Genomic DNA, 8,378 nt, shown 5'->3' on the forward strand with positions numbered 1-8,378 from the left:
CACATACAGCTTCAAATCTGTTGCATCATAAACTCTTCTGGGTGCTTAACCAGTTGCCCTATTTATGCTCACAGACTGCTCAGACTAATGTCAATGTCTGAATATATAAAACTAATCCTGTTTTCTCCGTCACCTTATTTTTCGGATACCAGGAAATTAGATTCTGTGTGTCTGACAAGTAGGAAGTCCTTGTCTGCACATTACAGCATGGCAAAGAAAGTCAAGGAGGTAAGTCATTTGTCAAGGACGCACCAGGAGACAGTGAGATAGCTGGGAAGAGCTATTTTCTGCTGCTGAGCCTCTGTGCTTTAACCCCAGGATTGTACAAATGAACGCAGGCAGAAACCTGACCTGAAAATAGCAAATTTTCAGTTAAGATCACTAATGAGGATTTTAATTAGTTGAGTAAGCCAGCGTCAATACAACCAGTAAACCGAACTCCATGACCTAGCAGCCTACATCTTCCTGAAGGAAGCTGTATTCTAGACGAGTGTGAATCAGGCCTTTTAGCTATTTTTTACCATTTATTGGCACAAGTCTTGCTTCATTATTTTTTTATTTATTTATTTTAATTCATTTAAGTAGCATTGTTCTGTTTGGGGTGTAGATCCATTCTGAATGTGCTCACCTGGATGAGGGCGGCCAGCAATTTCCATCAAGGGCCACTTGGTTCACTCCTGGGACCTTGCTAGCCCAGTGTCATCTTCTCCCCTGGTGGCTGGACTTTCCCTGCCCATCTCTCTCCAGTCTGCCAGCTTGAACTGCAGCGAACCCCCCTCTGCTGCAAGAGGAACATGCAGCACTCTGCCAGTGCTGGTGCCAGTGCTCCTCCCCGTGAACTGCTGAAAGTTTTCTGTTCCCCAGATCTGGCAACAACTAAAATAAACTTTCCAGCAAACCTCTCACCTCAGTATCTGATTTTTTATTGTTTTTGCACATTATCTGTTGTGAAAATCTTGGCAGCAGCTGCATGATTACAGCTTTAAATGTATCTAGACACATTCCGCGATGCAACAGGGTTTTTCTATGCTTTTGAAGCAGCATACTCACTGGTGGAAACAGATTGCTCAGCTGGGGTAATTCGTTAGTGCCATGGTGTGAAGTCGGGGTTACAGCAAGTCAGGGACACTTTCTAGCTGAATGTTTGTCAATATACAATGAAACGGTGAACTTTTGGACTTGCATCTAGTTTAGGATGACTGTGAGTGTTACACACAATAGTTTTGCACCAGTCAGTAGTAACCACAAGTGCAATACAATGTGAAACACTGAACAGATTTCCAGATCCCAGAGAGTTTATTAACATAGGAGATAGTAACATGGAAGATAGGGAGGAAGAAGGCTGAAGTATGGCAGGATGGAGAATTGTGTGATAGCTGGCCATGATCAGGACAGCAGCAAGGAGGAATGAGGAAGAAACAAAGGATAAACAGGTAAAGAAGTTTCACTGCAAACTGCCTAGTAAGGGAGGAGAACAGCCAGAGAGAAAAGGCAATTTAGAAAGGAGAAGACAGCACCACTTTGCTGGACTCTGCTGGGTGAGCTGCAGAATGTTCCTGTGATGATTGCACTGAGAAAGCTCTGCTAGCCTGGGAATGCACTGCATAAAATGGTCGTAGGACAGAGCTAGTGCTGGTAGCAAGATTTGTTTCATCATGGGAATTCACTGCCTTCCTCAGTAACTGTGCAGGAATAGCCCCCAAACAAATGGAGTCTGCACGGGGCTAAGAAAGGCCTGCTGGTGGAAATGATGTGTTGGTGAGGGCTATCAGAGGCCTTCGCTACTCTCCGGCAAATCTGCACTTCGTACAAGTTCCTGTAAGAAGTAAATATAGTGCAGACAGAAAAGCACATAGAGAAGTGGATCCGCTGTAGAGACTTATTTCAGTACCACTGTCTTACTTATTCCGGTACCACAGACTGTCTCTTCCATGATGATTTGGAGATGAGGTTCTCTGTCAGGAGCAGATTTGATCCTGCCATGGAGATGAACTCCTTGGGTCTGGTTGAAGTCCTTTTTACCCGTTTTCAATGACTCCATGGCACGGTCTCTATTATAAAAAAATATCAGTGATGCTTCAGTTCTTGAAGCCTGAAGAAGTTACACATAAATGCAGTTCCATTTGGCTAATGATACACTCATGACAGTTGTTTATGCAGATCTGCAAGCAGATTTTGCTTAAATAGTTATTTTACTCTAGTCTCTAAATATATCTCCTTCTGTAGTTCCTGGGCAACTTCCATCCTGTATTTTAAAGGATGGCACAGCTGAAATCTGTTTTGAAACATGTTTATTAAGAGGGTTTGCCTGTGAATAATGGTTCTAGCTTAAATTCTCACCATGCCTTCATCTAAACTGTGTAGGAAATCACAAAGGTTATGACCCCACAAGTTGCTGTCTCTCTTTCTCACAACAGCTCTCGAGTCTGAGAATACAGAGCAAAATTGTCAGACTAGGTCTGATGATAAAGAAAAAAAAATTAGATTTAAATCAGAGCAAAATGACTACTAACTAAAGCTTAATTAACATAGCCAATAAAGGACTACAAGTACAGACACTAAGTCAATAATTTTTAAAAACCTTTCAGAAGGTTTCTAGGTGCTATTGGAAATGAAAAGCTAAATGCACAAGAGATGCTACAAGCAACAAAAGATAAAAAAGTAAAAGAAGCAAATTACTTCTTCATCTCCAAGTTAGACAGGTTATTAAGTGGCAATAGAGCAGTGTCAATTTGTATGAACTTCTGCCATTTATAGCAGAAGAGAACGTGGTTCTATTTTTATCCAGCATCGGTGGTGTTCTGGTAATTAAAAAATATCGCAGATCCAAATAATTTTCTAACTCAGTAACTTTGTTTCCATCCTTTTACCAGAGTTCAGAGTGAATGACAGAAAATAATAATAATAAAAAAAATCTTTGCTGCTCACCATTTAAAACTTTAAGTAAATTCTGTGAAAATTACTAGATTTATTTTTCATGTTTGAAACTTTCTGCAGTGGCAGGATATTTCTGCAGAAGGAGTGGCAGCTTCTAATGGCACATGTAAATGTGCTTTGCAGGGGCAAGAAGCTTGCATACATGTCCAGGATTTATGCACCTTGCTAAACACAACCCACAAACTTTTGGGGTCTATTTAGTCTTTTTTAGAACCATCCAGAGCCTTTTCTAGAGCCTTCTTTCACCTCCCACCTCATCCTTCCTTTCTTGGGGAAGCTCAAATCTATTGGTTTTGAGTTTTCCTTGCATTGTGGCATTTTCCTCCTGAATCACCAGCTCAGGTCTCAGGCCACTCTCTTCATTATTTGGGAAGCTGCAAGGAAGTTAAATCACTGCGAGGAGGCCTATAACATCCACCAGACATCTCTTCAGCGCAGAGGACTACAGTTACTGCTGCAAGTGCTGAGGCGGAGCTGCCTCCTGAAAATATGCTTGGGTCAAATTTTCAGCTCTAAAAATGTTGGTTTGATTTTTGGCCCATTTCTTATATGCTCAAAGGTACTGGTTTGATTTCAGACTGTGTTCTAATTCTTACCACACTCACCCAGCTATCACTGAGTAGATTCTTTTTGTAAAAGGTAAAGACATTATATGAAAGCAATATGGATTTGAAGAAGAAACGTGCTTCTTCTTTTAAGAGTGTATCCTCTTTATTCTTCAAATGGAACTGTCTGAGCTTCCTTGATTGTAAAGCTATAATGACAACTAAAAGGGAGTTAGTAGGTACCAGTTATAATGAACAACCTGCATGGGCACCAAACCTGCAATTATAATTTGCAGGTTAAGTGATCACACCACAGAAAATCTAGGAACATAATGAATAATTTGTTCAAACTTAATTAGGGCAAGTCATTACAACAATTGTGAGGGGGAGGAGGGGAAGAAGAAGGCAATGAAAATAAATTGCTGTCCTTAAAGTTGTATAGAGTATATTAACTCTCAAATGAATCTAATTGTGGCAGTGAAAAGGTCAAAAAAAAAATAAAGAGAGAAAAATTAGGAAAAAATAACAAAGAAAAGAAATTGAAAAGAAGAAATAAACTGTTGGTATATGAAGGGAAAAAGGGGAAAAAAACTGCTTCCTTAAATCTTTGTATGTTTTCTGCTAGTATAGCTGCTGCAGAAAGGCTGGTATTGTTCCTGCACATGCAGTGCTGATTTCTTCCCTGGTTCCACATCAGCTCCTTTACTATTGGCTTTCTATGCATTTCCATTGCAGCATTTGGAAGGACTTTAACGAAGGAGGTGAAGGGCAGTGATGAGAAGATAGGGCCAGAAGTGGCCATTAGCCAGAGCTGGGAACTGCAGGGTGATCACAGCTGCAGCCTGACTTTCCTCTCTCTGACTTTCGTAATTAATGTGATAATTAAAATCTGTTTATTTCTAGCTTTAAACCATTCCATGTTTTTAGTTACATCCTAACTTGACTCTTTTGATTCTGTAGTATTTTCTGCTTTTACTCTCCTTTCATTACTGACCATTAGAAGGAAAGATAATAAAAGAGAAAGGCTTAGGAAAAATACCTATTTTGGTTATTAAAACAAACAAACAAACAAAGTTAATTACAACTCTCCACTGACTGTAATAGTTTTTAACCACTGTGAATTGGTCAGACCAATTCTTGCTATATTGATATATAAGAACCAGTTAACACTGCTCACCCCTAAGCTAAAATAGTGTTACTGTGAGAGTATGTTTGTCTGAACAAGGCTGGAATAGTTCCAGTAAAGCTGGCATGAGTTTTAACAATATCTGTGTTGTGTTTCTTTGCAGGTTGCATCCAACAGTATGGCAGCGTATTTCTTACAATGACTCACTAAACCAGATACTTCATGTAGTCAGCTTCTGAAATGCCTTAAATAAAGCCAAAATAAATTGTTTTCTAGATCCTCTTCTTTGTTCCACATTCCCACAGCTTAAACCTGTTTTGGCAGCTATTTATTCCATGACTAGTCCCACAGGCAGCAGCTAGATTACTTGCGAAGCCATTTGTAAAAGTAAATGTTTTCTGCATTCAAAGTCAAAATGTTTACTTATGTTGCCTTGATAAACTGTAGGAGCACAAGTCTATCTAACAGAGGAGAGGGGGTAAATCTCAGCCACATTTCTCCTTATGATTCCCTGAACCCGTCCTGGGGCAGTTTGGTGTTAACTGTTTTCTAGCATTCTGTCTTTTAGGGGAATAAACCTATGCCTTATTTGTTCAAGGTACTCAGTTGACTTTCTTGGCATAGAATCTTGTTGTGGAAGAAAATAATTGCTGCTTGTTGAACAGAATTAATATCTTAATTCTTATAACTCCAGAGAGATTTCATCTTTCTACTTTTAATTTTCTCTGCTGCTCCTGAGCTGCCAGAAAGAGGAGGTTTACAGCAATATCTAAGGCTGGTCAGACCCTGGGCTCTGAAAGTTTGTTGTCCAGATTCTTACCTGGAACAAGAATGAACTCTCAATTTCTTGCTCTATTCATTCTCACCTTCAGCCATGAGGCAAATTATAGGATATTTTCCACGTATATTTTGGGTCAACTGGAATTGCTGCAGCATCAGTAACTTCTTCCTCTGATCAGCGTAAGTCCATGCCTGAACGTGGGTCCCACAGAAGAAGGAAGAGACAAAGCTTGTGCAATGAAAAGGTGTAAGATGACTCTGTCGTAACTAGCACAAGTGCTGTTAGCCAAGCCTAGCGAGCAACCTGACAGGGCTCAGAAACCACACAGCTGACAAACAAGGGCATGAATGGAAAGTGGGAAGACTGTCAAGTCTGCTACTACTTACTCATTTCTGGTGAAGAATAGCTGAGACATATGGAGTGAGGTCAATAGGCCAGCATGTATCTCTGCCATCCAGATCTGTAACAAAACTACAACTAATACAGCTGCTCTGTCTGAGAGGAAAATAAGCACAGTGAAGAAAGGAATATGAATCACCCACACCCTTCTGTACTTGCTACCTTTTGCTAGCAACTGCTTGCAGGGATCTTGCCCCTTCTGTGTATACCCTTGTAACCATTAGTGGCAGGAGCTAATTCAGAGCACCTTAATGAATCGACAGAACTACTGGCAGCAGGTGGGTGTCATAAACTTGTCTGCAGCTGAGACGAAAGGCAAGGATAGCTTGATATTCCACTAAGTGGGCAGAGCTAGGAAATTACTCTAGAAGGTAGTTAAAGCAGAATTTAACCCAACTATGATATGGAAAAACAGCATATGTATACATTCATATATATAAAACAAAAGCTAGAGCTGACCATGTAGTGATATCACTTTGGCAGAAGGTCTGCAGACAACTGATTTGAACTAAGTGCTGTATTTTCTGAAGAGTGGCTTTATAAATAGGTCTTCACTACCAAACAGCAGACAGACTAGGATATTTCACAGGTTTTATGTGAAAAAAAAAAAAAAATGAAAAAGGGGAAGTCTGAGGTCAGAGAATGTCCCCAATATTCAAACAGAACTTTTTTTTTTTTTTTAAATTTCCATGAAAGAGTTAATTTATTAGCTATTATTAGCTTTATTATTTATATTTAATGTGGAAGTTCCAAAAAGGATGTTCATCATTCTTTTGAATTAGGTATTTATATATGGTATTATATACTGGAAATAGTATTGGAAAAAAATCTTTCTTCTAATTCAAGCACAAAGACAATCCTGTAAGGAGATGGGCATGTTTGGACTTTAACCTCGTCTGGATCTGAATTTGCAGCAGGCTGTTATAGAGCATCACTCAGAACGTGTCGCTGACGTTCTCCACTGGAGCTAAGCCTGTCCTTCTTAGGACTATTGCTGTGGGCACGGGTATATACGCACCGCTCTGATTCTGCTGCTTTGAACGCGTCTCAAAATCATGTTCTCTCCTTTTCACGAGAGCATCAAGCAAAGGACATCTCCCTCTTGTGGAGGAAAATGTAACAGCACTGGAAATTTTAAATTCTGCTTCAGGGGCCACGCACACACGTTGAGCCAGAACGAACCTAGCTCCTAAGACAGCAAGAGAGAGGTGAATTTATTCGTAGCTTTCCTTTTTATGATGGTGTGGTATGGGAAAGAGCAAAAAAAAAGGTATCATCATCCTAACAAGGATGTTTTGATTCAAGCTCATGCTGCATCATTACTAGCAGGTTCTGAACTTTTTCCCTTGCACTACAGTAAAAGCATATCTAAACAGGTCAGGCATTTTGTTCTGCAGCTTATCTTTGAACTTATGGTCATTACCAGAAAATTTGCCTTTCTTCTGTTTATAAACAGCTCTTTACACTTCCACTATAAAGATGAAGGATTTAGTACAACTTTGAACCAGTGCATATTCCTTTCTTTATTCTGGTTTCTGCATGTAGGTAGTGAGTGTTCTTAAACAACCTTTTTCATCCCCCCCCCTACCCCCCCCCCAACACCGAGTCATTTCTACTGTGTTTTTATTGAATTGTAGCATGAAACAGATAATTTCTATGTATTCTTTCTGTTAGGAGAGGATTGATTCATGATCATTTGCTTTAATGTTGACCTCTCCTGTTTAAAAATCATGGTCACATAAAACAAATTCCACACGTTTCCTTTGACTATAATACAGACCTTTATAGGTAGCTAATAACCAAATAATTTAGTAGCCCACTCAAGTATTGTGTCTTTCAGAGACATACATTATGTTAAGTGTGTGTTCATGAATAAGCACGTCTAAATTTCTTGCGGTTATAATTCAGGCTCCCTGATATACAAGACAGAGAAATTATGTGGCATCTTGTTCAGTATTGCACTTTATTCCCTCAGTCAACTTTCTTTTTTATTTGTAGAGCTTTTGAGCTGCAGGCCACCACGAGGTCCGCCCTCAGTCTCCTCTTCTCTGGCCTGAACAAACCAAGGGACCTCAGCCGCTACTCATGTGTCTTCCCCTCTAGACCCTTCACCATCTTTGCAGCCCTCCGTTGGACATTCTCTAACAGTTTTATATCCTTCTTATCGTTGCACCCAAGACTGCACACAGTGCCCAAGGTGAGGCTGCTCAGCGCAGAGCAGAGCAGGACAATGCCTTCCCTCACCCGGCTGGCGGTGCTGGGCCTGAGGCGCCCCAGGGCAGGGTCACCCCCCTGGCCGCCAGGCTACACGTAATTCAAATTCAACATGCTGTCAGCCAGAACCCCCAGATCCCTTTCCATGGGGCTGCTCCCCAGCCTCTTGTGCCACAGTCTGTACGTACAGCCGAGGCTGCCCCGTCCCAGGTGCAGAACACAGCATGGGGCAACCCTGGTACAGACAGGGAAGCCAGGGGAAAAAAAGAACTGGAATTTCATTGCTCTCCTGATAAACCAACTTACAAGAGGTAAGGTAGAGCAAGTTTCACTTGCAATACTATTTTTTATGCTTTAAAACCAGACAACTATTGCA

The 8,378-nt window shown here is 40.6% G+C and overlaps 1 long non-coding RNA gene across 2 annotated transcripts; it reads right to left on the bottom strand.

The window, feature by feature from the left end:
* Positions 1-1,236: 1,236 nt before the first annotated feature.
* Positions 1,237-6,022, bottom strand: LOC310895794. 2 transcript variants are annotated; one of them, XR_014580959.1, is made up of 4 exons: positions 5,951-6,022; positions 5,776-5,849; positions 5,475-5,580; positions 1,237-2,051 (listed from the first exon to the last, which is right to left on the bottom strand). It is a non-coding gene; the product is annotated as an uncharacterized lncRNA (long non-coding RNA). The 2 variants fall into 2 exon arrangements; XR_014580960.1 differs by having other exon boundaries at positions 5,429-5,580.
* Between the last annotated feature and the right edge of the window lie 2,356 nt (positions 6,023-8,378).

The sequence above is a fragment of the Anser anser genome (genome assembly GCF_964211835.1).
Source record: "Anser anser genome assembly, chromosome: 2".
Taxonomy (NCBI): domain Eukaryota; kingdom Metazoa; phylum Chordata; class Aves; order Anseriformes; family Anatidae; genus Anser; species Anser anser.